The following is a 17,603-nucleotide window of genomic DNA, read 5'->3' as shown; positions in this document are numbered from 1 at the left end:
GTTCCAGGGGAAAAAAAGGGGATGAAACTCATGAAAAGGTCAGAGGAATCACAGAACTGCTGCAACACTCGACAAAATAATAAAGGGCATCACAATCAAGCTATCGTATCGGGACAAGCCACCGGCGGCAAAATGACAGCAAGCTCAACTGCACTGAAAAGCCCGGGATAATGTATGCATTATTTCCCTTGAAAAGTATTGTTGTTGCTGCAGGCTGTAGGTACTCTATGACATTTTAATAGGTGGATAAAAATGGTGACAATGAGGATAATTGGAAGAGATTTGCATCTTGACAATTATGATTCAAATGGCTTTGGTTTAGGTAACCACATCCTATAGAGGGAAACACAATCACGCTTCTTTTGCGTTGCACAATAGCAAGTAATATTTACTCTGCTATTTTTCTATGTTAGTATGCACATTTAGCAATTAGTTAGCTTGCTTTGCTATCTGAAATTCAGCACAACTGTACTCTATAACTGCTCGTTAGCCCCATGACTCCCTGTGTCCACTCTGTACCGACCCACTGATCTCTCTTCATGTTGAGAAGGATCAAGTTCAGTCCTAATGACGACCCAGAGCTGACCTCTCCAGAGAAAACAAATGGAACCTCAAGGTGATGTTTCAATCCAGCAAACCACTTGGGTGTCCCAGGGAGGCAGGAACAGATGTAGCTCTAAGGATGGGAAAGGGGTGAGGTGCAGGTCAAGGTTGCCATACGCCAAGGTTAGGGTCAGATAAGCACGGCTGGCTTGGGGTCTTCACATGCCCAAAGGCCAAAAAGGGGAGGGAAAGATTGCAGGAACTGTGGATCAAGTGTTGGTCCTGGGAGACTGGGTGGGGGCATTTGCTGTCATCTGTGAAGCTTCAGAGTAGCAATTCTCAGGGTCAGGGTTTAAAGACACAGGATGCTAATTCGAAAATGTGTAGCTAGTTGTTGTCTTCTTGTGTTTTGGTAGCTATTTGCAAATTATACTTTTCTGTACTGATTTTTAATGCATTTAGTTTATCATAGCATCTTTAGGAGCAGATCACTGTTTCAAAAGACATTTGCATCCCGTGTTTTCATTGTAATTATATGAGGTACCATGTATTTGACTTTGTGTGCTTATTAACATTTTAAGATTAAGATTAAGAGGTGTATTAGTAACTGCTTCAGACTTTGCTATAAGACAAGTCGAAACATACCTGGAAACGGGTACAAAAATAAAGAGTTGTTATGCCACTCTGATAGTTGAAGGAAAGAAATATAATTCTTTATTGAGGAAAACATGGGTGTGATGGTGCAATTAAAATTACTGGGTACAGCGTATATATCTTTACCCAGTAAAATATCAGTTGAAGTTGTCGGTCCCAGGGTATTTCTAGGGAATACATTAACTCCAGCATTCTTATTTTGACTTAATTAATAAGATCGCTTAAGTGATTTATTTGATTTTCCGTGTCTGGATAGTGCAGTAATAATGCACAGGGAAAGTGCAAAGAATTTGTTCAAATGACAGAAGCTAACAGCCCTGGAATAAAACTGCAATTAATGTCATCCTCAGTAAGAGGAAGCCTAATAAGGAGCCTCTCATTTTGCAACAGGTCCAATCAAATGTAAATGTATTCTGTCAGGTTGTGTCTCCATTAATTAGAATGAGCTAGTTGTTTGTTAAACTCCTTTAGCACCACTGGCTGTCACTTCTTAGCTAATTTACTCCTGATTTCGGCGCAGTGGTGTCCATTTTGTAACATTTTAGCCTGTTAATAGCAAACCTAGGCGAAAGCACCTCTGTAATAGAGATAAAATGGTATAATAAACACGTGTTAGCATTGCTACGGGGCACATTTCTGAGATGTGCCAGCTCTGCAGTCGACAGCGTGAATGAAAATCATTACACTCTTCATTAAATTGAACAGAATTATCATGTCATTTAGACTACTATATAATTTTTCTCCTTTGATTTACTTATAAGGAGCAAAACTATAGCTTAATCTGGAGTCTCATGTGATAGAAATGTGCATTAGGTTATAAAAGACAGAATCGTTCGGTAACACTTTAATATAGGGACCAGTTCTTGCTCATTAGCATGCCTATTATTTACATATTGGAAGTTTATTAGTAATTATAAAGCACATATTCTGCATGGCCATATTCTACATCCTTAATCCTACCCAGTACCTAAACATAACAACTACCTTACTAACTATTAATAAGCAGCAAATAAGAAGTTTATTAAGTCGTAGTTACTGCTTTGTTAATGGCGAGATTTGGACCTTAAAATAAAATGTGACCAATCTTTCAAATAAAAATCCACCAACTACATGCTAGACACATTGTAGTTTCATCAGGAAACTGCCAATGAAACATACCTTGTTGGGCTGTAACACTAACATAAACATGGCAAAAATACTAAATATTTAATGAAGATGGAGATATTGGAAACTCATTGAATTTCTTTCACATTAACATGATATGCAATGGAAAACCAAGCAGAACCAGAATAGACAGACTACTGGATGTTATCTACAGTAGAGACGCATTTGAGAACTGCGGTGAATACTTCTTGATTTGTCACTCTAGATATGATTGCAAAGTATTATTCTTATGTCTATATAAAATTTCAGTGGAACTGTGATGTGCATTTAACTGTAACTTAACAGTACTGGATCACATCTTACAAAATGGGGAGTTCTATGATTTTTAGTTAGTGATTTGTGCATTGATGTTAATGTATTAGTAATTTTTTTTTTACCTTGCATGTTTTTACGCATTTTATTTTTCAGACAGTGTACAGTACACAGTTTTTTTTCTTCTTAGAGTGTCATTTATATATATTGTTTACATATCTTTATATAATATATTTCTATTCTTTATCAGTATACAAGTACATTCTCAGATACAAGGTATTGTAAACTGATAAAATAATAGACTGTCTTAGTAGAACAGGACGGTTCCACGTTGCTGCATTTAGTACACTTTGGTGGAGATATACACAAATCAGCATTAATTTAAGACAAGGACGGACCACAGTGTGTGGGTTCACTAATCATGTGATTAAAAACTTGTATGGCAATAACAACTGGGGTTTAAATGAAAAAGAAAAAAGAGAGCACGGTATCATTAGCACCAGCAATAAAGAAAAGGAGACACAAACCTGGAGCGAGAAAGAGAGAGGGAAGGAGAGCGAGAGAGAACGTGCTCTCTCAAAGGTCAGTCCTTCTTTGTAGTCAATAATTGACATTTAAACGTGCGTTTCAGACGTCACTGATAATGTTAGGCGAGATAATGGGGGAGAGCTGCTTACGCTGCCACGTAATTATGAGCAAAATGAGATGCAAAAATGCAAATGGCTTTGAGCCCGCTCCAGCCCGCCTTTTGTCCGGCTCGATGACGGTTGTGCTGGATGATAGATACCACGCCGGCGGTGGCAGACTGCACCGTGACATGTGGGAGTGGAAGCAAGCAGGGAACAGAATTAGGGCAAATGCACCACACTCCTCCTGGAAAGAAAGAAGAAAAAAAACATGCTTGCACATACACAAACACGACAAATTCACCACTGCAACGGCAAATGTCTGTGTGAACGCTCTCCAATGCACCACTTTACAGATGACTAACTGTTACAGGCAGAGAAGCCTTGGGAGTCAATTTATGATTTGTGAAAATGTGAAATTGTGAGAGTGTGGCAAGCTGTGGCAATGTGAGTCATAGACAGAGAGAGAGAGAAAAAATCAGATACCCTTCAATCCTTCCCATATAAGACCAGGAAGTATCTTGATTATGGACTATACACAGTGACCTCATGCGCAAACAACACAGCAGCAGCTGAGATCCTGTAGTAAGCAGAACGCAGAATTATGCAGAGGGGAGAAGTTCCTCCTGGCTTCTATATGACATCAGGTCAACGGTGGGGTCAGACAGTGGGATGTGGGCGGCTGTATGCTAAGCACAGTGCAGTGGTCAGATGCCCTGGTCACACTAATTGGCATATGAGGCAGACCTGCACGGGACGGGGGCCAGAAGAACACAGAGCGGAGGGAATACCAATAGCTATTGGATTCGGATTATTGTGAGATAAAAGTATCACTGTAAACCTGACATCTGTGTTCAATTTTCAAGCTTTTTAAGCAGAATAATGGGAATATTTTAAACTCAATGTGCTTTAAGATTACGTAAAGTAATGTTATGGCAGAAGGTTTTGCTTGAAAGCACAGGGCGTGTAAATATTTATAGCTTGACCAACTTTTTAATCAAGCCGCGTGGTGTTAAACACCTGAAAAATACAATGAAATAACATAATTTTGCCGCATCACTGCAAGTTGTTTAGCCGGCCAGTGTCCTCCAACACAATAAAAATGGTAATGAGCTTCCTTTCTCCAGATGAGGCGTGTAAACCCGCGCCTCCCGGCATATGTTTTGATAACATAAATCACCTTAGATCAAGTATGCCCTAAAACATATTGCCTTGACCCCCTACCCGGCCCGCCAGACCTCTCCCACCCTTCCATTTTGGGTAGGTAACGGAGTGGCACAGACTGGCTGTAAGCAGTCATGCTGTTTGTTAGCGGCAATTAATTTCTCTGCTGCTTTTGCTCTATTCAGTGAGAAGCTTTTGTGCTTTAAATCCTGCGTCTCTAAGCCTCCCCTCTTGTTAAAAGGAAAAAAGAAAAGTGAGTGAGAGATGAGAGAAAGTGAGGTGGGGGGAGAGAGAGAGAAAGAAAGAGGGAGTGTGAAGCAGGTAGTGAAAGAAAAGGCACACAGTAAGCTAAGGATGGCAGATTATCTTGGTCCAGTTAAGCATGTAATTGCTTAAATTAGTTAAAATCCTTTCAAATATCTTCTTTGCACCTCATCTCACTACTTCATAGACTCAAATATTTGACAATGGAAGAAGATCAACTAAAATACGAATCTCCATTAGTTGCCAACCACCAAGACAGACATTCTCTTCCAGAAGGCCGTTTTCAGAGGATTTGTGAGGGCTTCAAAAAGCATGTTAAACACTCCCCTTTTTTTCTCCTATGTCCTGTTTCTCAGTCATAATGGACTGAATTGCGTCTACGGCTAGGCATATCCATTAACACCATTCCTTTGTGCATCACACGCACTAAAACGTCACATAGCTGCTGCGATAACTTTAAGTTGAAGTTTCCGATGTTTATTTCCTGCTCGCTGAATAACACCTGTATGTAATCTCCCATAGCCTGTGTTGACTTTGACACTAGGGCCGACGCACAGCGACACCAGTTTTGACGAGAGCAGCGTGCTGGAAACAGATTGGAGGGAACTGATCAGAGGTGGTTGTGATAGAGTAACAGAATGGATGTGTCTTAACTCCTGAGACTGAGAGATTGTGATGGAGGGTGACAGACACAGCAGTCCGCACAAGGATCTGGAGATTGTGTGCACAGCTTCTGCCAAGCCTTTACACATAGCCACTGTTGCTCTAGGTCCGTGTGGATGGATGCCCACCCTGTGGAGGAGGGGCTTCCTCGTGCCAGTTTGACTGGGAGCTGTTAGGTAAAAGAGAGCAATTGACTTTCACTTTGACAATGTCATTTTATCTCATTATTTTAGTTTTTTGTCAAGCTTGTGCTGAAACGTCAAATTAAATAAATGCATAAAAATAATATATCATTCAATACTATATTAATTTACTTATTTTAATTTGGTTGAAAATATTTAAAGTAAAAAAAATCTAAATTGATTGTTTCAAGTAATGGTAAACAGATACAATGGCTGTCCAGCGGTTGAAATAATGTGACAACGGTGCTGAAAACTAACACACTTGACTGCGAATAAAAAGGTAACAGTGATGAATGTCATGAGGTGGGAGGGGGAAGGTTTCGAGTTTCGCCAGGTGTATTTGGGCCTTGCCAAATGCCACCTTCAGAGCAGAGAGGGTGAGTTGTTTTGCCGCCCGCCCAATGAATGCTAATGAGAGCATGTGTGTGTGTGTGTGTGTGTGTGTGTGTGTCTAAATGTTATTCACACCGGATCAAACTAAGCCTACAAAGAGGTGCAAAAGCGAGGCTGGCAGACTACCAAACCAAAACACCCTGGAAGCACGTCAATACATTACATTTACTTAACACATGTAGCAGTGGAAAGTGTGTCAGCCACAATAACCATCAGTGCATAATGGCTTTTTTAGAATTTTATGTTCATCTGCATCATAAACCGCAAAGCTAGCAGTGGCTGCTCTTTTTCACATGATTGGATATATTGAAACATGCCAAGGTTTGCAAGATACACCAAATGCAGAACACTGTTTTGTTTTTATTTTAGCTTTGGCTGAAAATTGGCCTTGAAAAAAATGGTCCTTTTGTTCCTGTAAAGTTAAGTGAACTGAAAGAGCCCAAATTTCGCTGTCACATTCTCACACACCTCTTCAGTTGATATAATTTTCTCTCAAAAAAGTGGGTGGAATAGAAGAGTTTATGTGCTTTGCCTGACGTTTTTCTGCAAGATATTATTAAAAAAAGATTTTAATTCAGTTGCCAAATAATCCTACTGTGGTTGTTGTATTTCAACAGATATGAAAGGCCAGTGCTGTTTTCAACCTCTAAAATTAATCAGTGTTTTTCAAAGTTTGTCATGTGCACCTTCTGTCTATTCTACTATTGTTGTCAATGTCATTCAGTGCAGAATTGCGATGTACAGGATCTTGGAGAGGGAGAGAGATGTATTCTGGATAGGATTCATTCATCTGAGTCGTATGATTGGCTGATGCTTGACAACCTGACAAGGTCATTGGATGTACAAGCTCTCATTTAAAAAAAAAAAAATAGACATTTTAGCAGGGCTGGGGTTAGTTGGGTCTATCAGGACTGTCAATCAATTAATGACAATTATTGAGCAAGGACACCCAGGGGAGGCGAGAGGGAGAATGAGAATGATAGTGGCAGGAAAGAACAGAGAGCAGGATAAATTAAGGAGATTGGAAAATAATGACAGAAACCCCAAGGATGAACAGGCCACACATGTAGATATTATTCATTAGAGTTTTAATTTTAGTTTTGTGAATCGATTTACATCATTTGATTGATTTTTATTGTCTGATTTTGCACAAACAGTCATGACAATAGTGTGAAACACTCAAATCAAAGAGTGATTAATTTAGTGAACATTGTGCGTCAGAATCATATCAAATATACCATGTTAGTAACTACAGTGATGCCAGTGTTTCTTTTGAACTAGCGCTGATAGTAGGTTAAGTGATTTAAACAGAGGGCTCACGTATTTCAGTATGAAAGGAATACCTTTTGATTAATGAGAGGGCCTGCATGGAAACCTGGTTAACCCGTTTTAATGAATAAAATAAGAATACGAATACTTATGAGACTGTTTGTGCAAGAGAGATATAGTGAGAAGAGTGAAAGCCCTGAAAAAAATAAATATCACACAGAGCAGAACACACTTTCTCAAATTGAAGCTATTGAGAGAGTAAGAAAGACAGAGAGCGAGGGAGAGAAAGCTTTTTGAAATTCTCCAGCTGGCAGGCTTTAATTTTCCACCATTCTAATTAAAATGCAAATTAAATTTATAATTAGCAACCACAGTATCCGAGAAACCACCTTGTGTGCAGCCCAAACATATGGGCCAGCCAGCGGTGGGTAGAGCTGGGTGTCTGTGGCACCGGGGGTGGGGGAGTGGAGGAATAGAGGGCCATCCACACCCTCTCAGTGGGTCTGGAAAATAGAGGTGGGCAGCTTATGCGGCGGGCTCAGACTAGGTGCTGTGCTTGCCTGGGTTCCCCAGCTGGACGATGTCCAGGCCCACTTGAGGCAGAGCGATGAAGGCGAAGACCACGTTCCACAGTACTGTCACTGTCTATGTCACAGTTCAGCGCCTGGGTCATCGGGGGCCCGTGGAGGTGTAAGCACTGTTGTGTCCTCTCAATCGAAAGGTCCCCGACCAAAATTAACCTCTGTGACACCCAGATAATTAATTTTCACTCATGGAGAACAACAGCAAATATCTGGAATTGCATTTATCTGTAATCGTTTGGGAAAGGAGCACGACATGAAGCTACTGCTGGGGCCCTGAAAAGTATTTGGACATTGAAGTCAAACTTAAAAACATACATAAAAATAATGAGAAAAGTGATGTTAATTTAACAGGGTTTCTTTGCAGATTCTTCCTGGTTTGATATTTTGTTTATGATGCAATGGCATTTAGACATTTTAATAATGACTTGCACTACCGTTCAAAAGTTTGGGGTCAGTATTTATTAATTTTTTTTGAAAGAAAGAAATCTCTTATGCTCACAGAGGCTGCATTTATTTGCTCAAAGCTACAGTAAAAACAGTGATATTGTGAAATATTATTACAATTCAAAACAACTTATTTCTATTTTAATATATTTTAAAATGCAATTTATTCATGTGATGGCAAAGCTGAATTTTCTGCGCCCGTTATTTGTCTTCAGAAATTAGGATTTTCAGGATTCTCCGAAGAACAGAAAGTTTAAAAGAACAGCATTTATTTGAAAGATCATTTTTACTGTCTTTTTTACTGTCACTTCTGATCTTTATTGCATCCTTGCTGAATAAAAGTATTAATTTCTTTAAAATAAATAAATAAAAACTTCAAATACTTTTGGGTCACTGTGCATGTTACGAAGTGATTAAATGAGTGAAGAGGAAATTATTCAAATTAAAGAAGATACCGAAAATTGGCTTCTTTGGTAAAACCTGAACACTTAAGTCCAAATAAAAAGAAAGGATGTGTCAAACTTGGCAATGTAGCTTGTTTTTTCCATTAATTTTTTTCTTGGCCCCGTGTACACAGCCACCGGTTCTCTTGTGTGTACGGGTCAATATTTCATTTTCTTTAAGGTGACCGGTCTGAACACTGATGCTGGCCAAATGGCAGCATCAATCTCTCGTCAGCTGTCAGCGCTGAAGTGTGGGGTCAAGGCTGGTACATGTCAAGATGAAAGCCACCTCTCCCCATGCGCTTTCACTTCGGACAGTGAGACTGACACGGGCTCGCCGCAGAGGGACTGCTACCAGATACCCAGTTATTCTCTCCAATCAACCTGCCCCGTGCGGAAGTAACCAGTGTCACGTATGACCTCCTCAGCGGCTGTGTCAGTTTGTCACCTGTGCTAGACCTTTGGTCCTGTTGTGCGCTAAGTGTCTTGCCCAAAACCAGACTTATCTTGCTAACCTGTCAGGTCATTGAACAAGCAGGCCTCTAGCTTTGAATGGACACTTTGATGTGGCCCTGTGACTTGGCTGACAACGCTGGGTCTTTGGGGCTGCTACGGGGCGCTATTCACAGCTACATAGGCATCCGGGACAATGACCAGTTAAATAAGTCACCCCTTATCTGAGGATTCCTTCACTGAAAGAAGTATCCTGACTCAGGCACAAATTTTGGCATGGGTTACTTCCCCTCTGTTTCCCCAGCCAACTGTTTTTATGTTTCCTTTTGAACTCCACAAAGAGTTTACAAAGATTAATGCATGTGACTCTTTAGTATGCATCAATCTGCAGAGGACCTTTAAGAGAAGCCTTTCAAGAAGCAATGCCACTGATAACCACAGACCAGCCACATTCAGAAAAGTCAAGATGATGTATGGTTCCACCAAGGTGGGAGCCATTTTCAGACAAAACGCTTTTCCTCTGCACAATCCCTTACATTGTCTGGCCCCTCTTTTGCAATATTTCCCCTTTTGCTGCGTGGCAGTGCCACCTGTTGCCCCATTAATCATGCAGAGAAGATACTCATAAATCATAAACATTCTGCAATTAATCAAGCTGTCAGGTCTGGGGTCACAGGTCAGCTTCGCAGGAGCCAAAGGTCGTCACTGGGGTGCGAAAGGGGTCACGGTTGTGTGGCATCTCTCATTCTTGGGAGATGTCAGAAAGGAGACCGCTAGAACAAAGGAGAAATCAAAGTCCAGGGGGGAGTAAGAACAGACCTGCTAGGGTCCAGATCACAAAGCCAGTCAAATTGACCTGTCATTATATCAAGGGTTTCTCGCCAGACTGCAGCACTATCACACTCCGCCATACCCGCTCGAAATGACAGAGCTCCCGTAACCTACCGGGCTCCTCACTTTGCTCTATTTACATAATTAACAAGTCTGTTCTCCTCTTTCAGTTGACTTACATTCATTTCTTGTCATAATCAAATGAGCTGGCACTTGATATTATGACATGTGATGTTTTTTTTGTTTGAATGAACCATTAAAGGAATATTCCTGCTTTAATTCAAGCTCAATTGACAGCACTTTTGGCATAGTTGATTAGCCCCAAAAGTTATTTTTTACTTGTTCCTCAAAAAAGAAAGAAAGAAATAACTAAATCTAAATAATCAATAAATGTCAAAATGTTTCAACAGTATAGCCACAAGATGTAAGCAACATGCATTTAAAAAATAAATAAATAAATAAAATGTTACCATGCAATATGCATATTCACATCTTAAAAATATCACTTACTGTACTAACCTTTTATGTGTAAAGTTAATCCCATTTTAAAACAGTTGTCATGATAATGCAACAAATGAATGACCGTAAAAATGATGAGAACGACTTTACAGCTTATACAATATAAATGTAATGTAATGTAAATGCTTTTAAAAACTGTCCCCATTTACCTCCACTGTAAGTGCCATAACCTCTTTTAATCTATTTTTCAAGAGACTAATCAAAATTATTTTGGTGATATCAGCATTTTGCCAGATTCACAATGAAGTCACCATGAAATCAAAATTGTCAATTCTTTCTTTCTTCTTTCTTTCTTTCTTTCTTTCTTTCTTTTTAAAGTAATGTTTTATTATAAATGACTTATTTGTGCATATCATTATTTTGGTAACTCTTAAAAATAAGCTTCCTTAGTTAACTTCATTAGTTAATGTGAACTAACAATAAAAAATTCTAAAGCATGAATTAATCATAGTTGATGTTTATTTCCACATGTGATAATACATTTTTAAAATAAAAACTTTTATCTGTTATTTAGAATATTTTATTAAGTAACATTAACAAACATTCATAAATACTATAAAAAATGTATAGGTCATTGTTAATGTTAGTTAAAGCATTAACTTTGTTAAAGGAAGTTTATTGTAAAGTATTACCATTAATTATTATTAGTATTTTAAATTCATGTGCCCTTGTGATATTTCATCAAAAACATTAACTTCCTCTTCCCCCTGCATAAACATCTCATCTCTCATGACGTGTGCATCGGCACGAAGGCAGGACAATAATCCTTTCTTTCCAGCAACCTGCCACTCACACGAGATTATTGTAAATCAGCAAACGACACTGAATATATGTCACAATAGGTAAGAGAATTAAGACAGTTTCCAACTCTGAATATTCCTTTAAAAAGAACATGGTTGCCTAGTTTTGATAAATCCAGCACTTATATAGCATAAGTTCATAAAGATAGAAAAACAAAACAGTATTTCTAGATATCTCTGAGTCATTTTCACCGTATGTGTGTGTGTGTGTGTGTGTGTATATATATACATGCTGTGTTATGTCTACCACCTCTCTTTGAAACTGTCTAGCTTGACTTACCAAGCACCATTTCACCTCTGGCAGCCAAGAGTTATTATCTGGCACCCTTGCTCAAATGGGAATGCGGGTTTGCAGATGGCGACCTTGGCATGGATGACGGTGAAATTAGCCCACATCACAAAGCCACCATGGCATTTGTGCAGTGCCTGGCACTTTCCTGGCAGAGCTGGAGTTGTAGGGTGAGGGCCTGTCAATGTCCGTAGTTAAAGCTGAAGCCTTGTGTCGTTCCTGTGAGGGCGTATGTGAGAATTGACTCCAGGCCTGCTGTTACCTGTTCTCTGCACACCTCACCTCATCTCCCTGCATTATCACACTCACCCCCCAGCCAGAGAACAGGACTTTAATAGGAAACTCGCAGGTGTGGGGTCCATAAGAAACCAATGGATTGTGACGAGTACCTCTGTAGACAGCATGTAGGTGGTTGACGAGCCGCTCAGGGGGTGAAACGATGCATTCATGCACATGCGTAAGTGCAAAGTGATCATTGCAAACTTTGAAAAACAGCTCAAAACAGTGTTTTAGCCGTGACCACCTGCATAGCTCAGAGTAGTCATTGGCGTCCATTTCTCTATCCTTTGTATTTGCCTTTTACCCTGCATGCTCTAGTCTAGAGGGTGTCCAGAGGGATAATAACAAGGCAGGACGGTCTCTCTGTTCAGCATTGTCTCAATCTTCTGAAAATGAGATGGATGCTTTCAGCTCAAATCCATAATGTGGATAGGAATATTGAATTTGTTGGAAACTTCACACAGTATAATCTAATCTGTAGGCCCACAGGGGAACTACGTTAGACTATTATGAGCATGTTCTGTTTTAGACTAGGAACTTCTGTTTTATTGGATGCACTGAAAAGCTGAACATTGTCCTACACTGAAAATATTAAATATATCAAATTTAAAGGTGATTTACAGGGCATGGAATAGTCATTTCTGTGTGTCAGGGAGATGACAGAATCAATTCTGCATTCTTAAACTTATCCAGCAGTCAGATCTGTGTAGTATCATAAATAGTCAGTTTAGCGAGGAATCTGTTTTAAACTTTTTTTTTTATGGAAACAAATTTAGTTTTATTGTGTATATGTTTTATAACTTTATATTTTTTATTAATCTGACTATTATTATTATTATTATTATTAAAAAATAATAAAAATTGTGTTAATAATAATAATAGATAGTATTATATTAATAATAATATTAAACAATAATAATTTTATTAGAAGCTAAGAAGCTAATTAATTAATATTTGCAGTCACATAAAGTTTTGAATGTTTTATTTGATTTTTCACTACGACGATTGGCATTAATTGGCATTAAAACAAATTACTAAGTAATATGGTCCTATGTATGTTTAGAAAGTTTAATTTCATTTAAGATTCTTCTTTTTGTTATTGGTATTCATTCAAATAACAATAGTCTTAAGTAAATGGAATGAAACATTTTAAACTTGAAGAGATTTGCGTCTTATCTACAAGTGCATAGCTTTTAATGCCATGTACATCAAATGTGAACTCTGAACAGCTGAACACATCAATCACTCCTCAGATTGTGTTTGTCGTTGCATTAGTGAGCATGAATGACATTTAAATCTTACAAGTGTTGCTGCTGCCCTTTCACAGGCTACTTACGCTCTTTTAACTGTATATGATTCTGTCAATGACTGAAAAGTGTTTGGCGTACGAATGCTAAGATTGTCAATTGCCACTGTACAGGAGGAGGAAAATGGTCTATAATTGCAGGTGGTCTCCCACAATGCATTTCATGTGCATATTAATGAGGAGAAATTATGGTAAAGTGTAGAAGATAAGAAAAGAATGGATTCAAAGAGCAGACTAGAAATATTCTTAAAGAAACTGATGGGGGAATTTAAATAATTGGTATATATGCGGCTTTTGGTTTGAATTATTAATGAAAAAATATAAGTGAAGTGATTTCACCTTTACTAATACCTCCAATTACATAAAGGTTAATTTTTGTCAAAAAAGAAAAGAAATGGAGAGACAGAGAGAAATCACAAAGAGACAAAAGAACCCCCCCACCCCAAGAAAAAAAAGGAAAAAAAACTTAAAAACATACTTTTTGTTGAGTGTATGCACCATTGCAAATAGTGGCTGTTTAACAGTTTGATTAAATACTTTAATCAATCACTATCTTGGCCTGTTTATTAATCACTTTATCAAGCAGTTGATGCATTGCTGCTTTTAATAGACTCCATTTATTTTGATTTCTCTCCCCTTTGTCTTATCAGGACACTCTCCCAATCTGGGGCTGATAAAAGGAGGGGCACCGGTGGGGGTGCGGCGGTGTACAGGAGTGACTACACCGGAGCTCAGTCTCCTTAACTTCATTACCATCACTGCACACTGACTTAACCAATTTATTAGAGGCAATATGTTCCCTGGGCAAGTGGTGAGTAAACCACACAGCTAAACTCAGATAAACAGCGGGCCATTCGTTTGCCTTTTCACCTGACACAGCGCAGATACACAATCCTAATAAGATTAATATCCCCTCATCTTCTTCCCCTCCCTTTTTCAATAGAGTGCCTCTAATGTTCCACCTCGACGATCGCAGCTCTAAATATGTAAAGAAGAGTAGTGTTAATGTATTTCTATGCTTTTAAGTAACGCACAGCTAGTCGATAGCAGTTTATATCTTTATCGCGCACTCTAAAAAAAGATGGTTCTTTACATGTATTAACAGTTCTGTTTGGAACCATACAAGCCTGATGAACACTAAAATAGTTCTGTGTGTTAGGGTTCAGGGTTTTTCAAATCTGTGACTGTCAAAGCCACCTCATTAGCCTACTGATTTTCTGGAGCTCAACCATGTTAATGTCTTTCTAACTTTAACAAAATGTAACCGGTTTCCTACCAATCATGTCTTTTTCTCTTTTTAGTTTAACAGAACATGTAAGTTTGACCAGCTCTGTTCAGTCAAGGATACTTCTCTCCTCTTCCCCATTAAGTAGGTAACACAGATATTTAATTTATGATCCATATTGTTTCACTGGAAATTGGTCTTAATTTCTGGTACTATTTTGTTTTATTTAGCTGTTTATGTATTTTATTCATGTCCAATTGTCATTTGTATTCGGTTAATAACTGTTAATGAGTCATTTTTGGTACAATTTCACGTCAATAAAAATAAAATAGAATAAATAAATAAAAGTACCTAACAATTGTTAAGTACCACATGTTTTTTTATTATTTAAAAATTTAAAAATGTTATTATTTAAATAGAGGCTTCAAGATATTTTTAGATCAGGCATATAGACAGGTAAAAAAATCATACAAATAAATAATATATAAAAATACTAGTAATATTATGATTTGTATTAGTAATACTAATATTAATCATATAAATGTACAAATATACTACTAATAATGAAAATAAAGTATTATTTAAAAGTTTATTTATACCTTTAAGGTCCAATTTAGCACATTCCAAGCATGCTCTTTAAACATAAAAAAAGGTTTAGCACCAAAAAGAGTTTTAATATTGTTAGAAGCAGAAGAAAACCCTAATTTGGTACTGTTTAGAACCATTTTTCTTAAAAGTGCCCCTAAAAATAAACTCAGTCAATCATTTTTTCATGGCCTTTTTAGATGCACAAATTTCCAGCTCATTTTCTCATGCAAAAGCTCTCTCAGGATTCCATGGCGGCAAGCGCATTTGGCGCTTCACAGGGCTTGGGAATGTTTTTGGAGTAGTCCTTGAACTTGTCAAGCTCTGGTCAGAAATGGCCATCATTAGCAAACAATCCAACCCTCCTTTTGTAGCCTGACCAACCCCGACTAACCTACCCCCACCCAACTAGCCTTGCCTCCATGCCGCCTTGCCTCTCCTCGGCACTCACAGCCCCATCCGTATCTGTCCTCTGTCTGCCTCTCCCTTTCTCCTTATCACTCTGTTGTGTGCTAAAAAGCTATTGTCTGCATCATCTGAGGCTCTGTGTGTGCTCACCAGGCATCAGCAGGGGAAAAAAAGAAGGACAAAAATGCAGAGAACACAGGTTGGACCAGTGAATAGAAAATTGCACTTAAGTGGCCTTCGTCAGCCCATCACCCAGCACTGCTCCTCTGGCTCCCCACGAGAGGGGCTGTGGGCTCAGGCTGTGAGGGCTAGCCAGGGGGGCACAGGCAAACTTGAAAGCTGCCATACATTTGCAGCACTCTCAAAAACAAGCGTTTCACACCTGAAGCCTTTCACGCGGGGGCCTCTGAGTGTCCCCCTTCAAGGTATTTAATTGGCTATTGCCTCTGAGCTTGTTGAACGGGGCCATTATGGTGAGGCGACAGGCAGCCAAGTATGTGGAATGAAAAGGGTCCTTCTCCCAGATGGGCCAGGGGCATTAAAAATCGCCAGATCACTTCTTGCTGTTGACTGACAGAGAGAAGGCACAGTTCACGTGTAGACACAACAAAACCTCACCTGAACAGAAGACAAAGGCAACGAGGGTTGCGTAAAGGTGCAGCATTGTGTTCGAAGAGCGATTCGCAGAAAAAGGATTTGTTTTGACATGCATACATGCCCGTTTAAAAATGACCGTGAACTCGATCACACGCTCGCTATTTATTGTGGCAATGTGGGGAAAGTGATCGAGGTGGGCTGCGCTACAATACCCTGTGGCTCGCTTTCGAAAAGGGGCTTGTATACCAGCAGTTAAATGCGAATAATTCTTTGTTGCCAAGTTGCGTAATTCATTCAGAGGGTAGAAGTGAAAAGTGCATGGCTTTGATGAAAGGTGTATTTATCTCACCCCTGAAGAATAATTATGTCTGTTTCTTATATGCAGGAAATGGGAAATGTAATGGAAGCTACGCGCCATACAGTACCTCTAAGATATGTCTTTTCCATTCCTGAGCCATCTGCCTCATTCATTCTCTCCCGGATTTGCCTGCGGCAGCAGGTCCCTCCAATGGCCTTGCTTTGGGGCTAGGAGAGGGGGGAAGCGGAGGGGCATGCTGACTCTCTGGACAGCCTTGAGGCAGACCAGCGAAACTAGGTGCTAACTCTGTTTTACGAAGGAGGGGCTGCTGGTTAAGCTTTGCAAAGGCTCATGGGAAATCTGTCTCACAACTGATTCTGACTCGAAGCCAATATGCGGTATCACAAACTATTAATGGGGACAAATTTTAGTTTGATTAATATGATTTTTTTCTCCCTCTTTCTCTGTTTATCTGTGCCAAAAATGGGAATGCAGGAATAAAATGTAATTATAACTGTATGATATTTTAAAGAGATACCTCCATGACTTTAAACAGAACAAAATTCACTGTTCAAATTATTACATTAAATCAGATCTTCCTGAGTATGACAGTTCACATCACAAAAGCAATTTCCAAAGTCACTTTTGAGTAACATTAGAAGTGATTTTCCATCCTTGGTAACTATTTCGAATTTCCTTTTAGCAAAGGCAAAGAACAGACATTAAGCGAAGTGATAAGTCTAAAACACTTAACTGAGAGAGAAATAGAGAGACCATTCTGCTAGAAAAAAAAAAAAAAAACATTTCCCTTGCTCTCCCTTGCTGTAGAAATCAAGAACATGTGACAACACCATCTAATTATTCTGTCCATATTTCCCCACCTGCCAGTCACACTTTTTGGGGACTAAAGCTTAAAACACGTTAGCTCACAAATGATCTGTTGTATTTACATTAACACCTCAGCTGGTTGCACAGACGGCCCCTGATGGAAAGCAATCCATTAGAGGCATTGCCATGCTGGGTAAGCACGTTCGTCCCCTTTTTTTTATGGTAAATGGCCTGGTCTTAACTGGGGAACATAAAAAAAAAAAGAAAAAAAAAAAGGAAAATATTTGGCTCCAAATATAAAATTGGATTTATAAAAAGGATTCATGCTTGTCTGTCATTTTTTTCTTGTCATTCACAATTGTCAGACTGTAATCTGAGAAGTAGATCAGATTAGTCGGATAGTTTTCACTGAATAGTTTTCAATTTTAATAGATAAAATGATCCAAGATTTCACAGTTTATGTAAAATCACACATGAACATATGAAAAGTACAAATAATTCATTCAGCTTCCCAGGTGGTTGGCATTTTCCTGGAGGTCA

At 38.9% G+C, this 17,603-nt stretch overlaps 1 long non-coding RNA gene across 1 annotated transcript in view; it reads left to right on the top strand.

Moving 5' to 3' along the window:
* LOC131523929 (uncharacterized) overlaps positions 1–16,845 on the top strand; it is a 32,019-nt gene extending 15,174 nt beyond the window's left edge. Inside the window, exons 2-4 of the long non-coding RNA XR_009266883.1 lie at positions 13,773–13,933; positions 14,424–14,491; positions 16,323–16,845. This is a non-coding gene — a long non-coding RNA (uncharacterized LOC131523929). The remainder of the gene's footprint in view (positions 1–13,772; positions 13,934–14,423; positions 14,492–16,322) is intronic.
* The last annotated feature ends 758 nt before the right edge of the window (positions 16,846–17,603 follow it).

This window comes from Onychostoma macrolepis, chromosome 18 (assembly GCF_012432095.1).
Source record: "Onychostoma macrolepis isolate SWU-2019 chromosome 18, ASM1243209v1, whole genome shotgun sequence".
Taxonomy (NCBI): Eukaryota; Metazoa; Chordata; class Actinopteri; order Cypriniformes; family Cyprinidae; genus Onychostoma; species Onychostoma macrolepis.
This window is presented reverse-complemented; position numbering and strand designations above follow the sequence as displayed.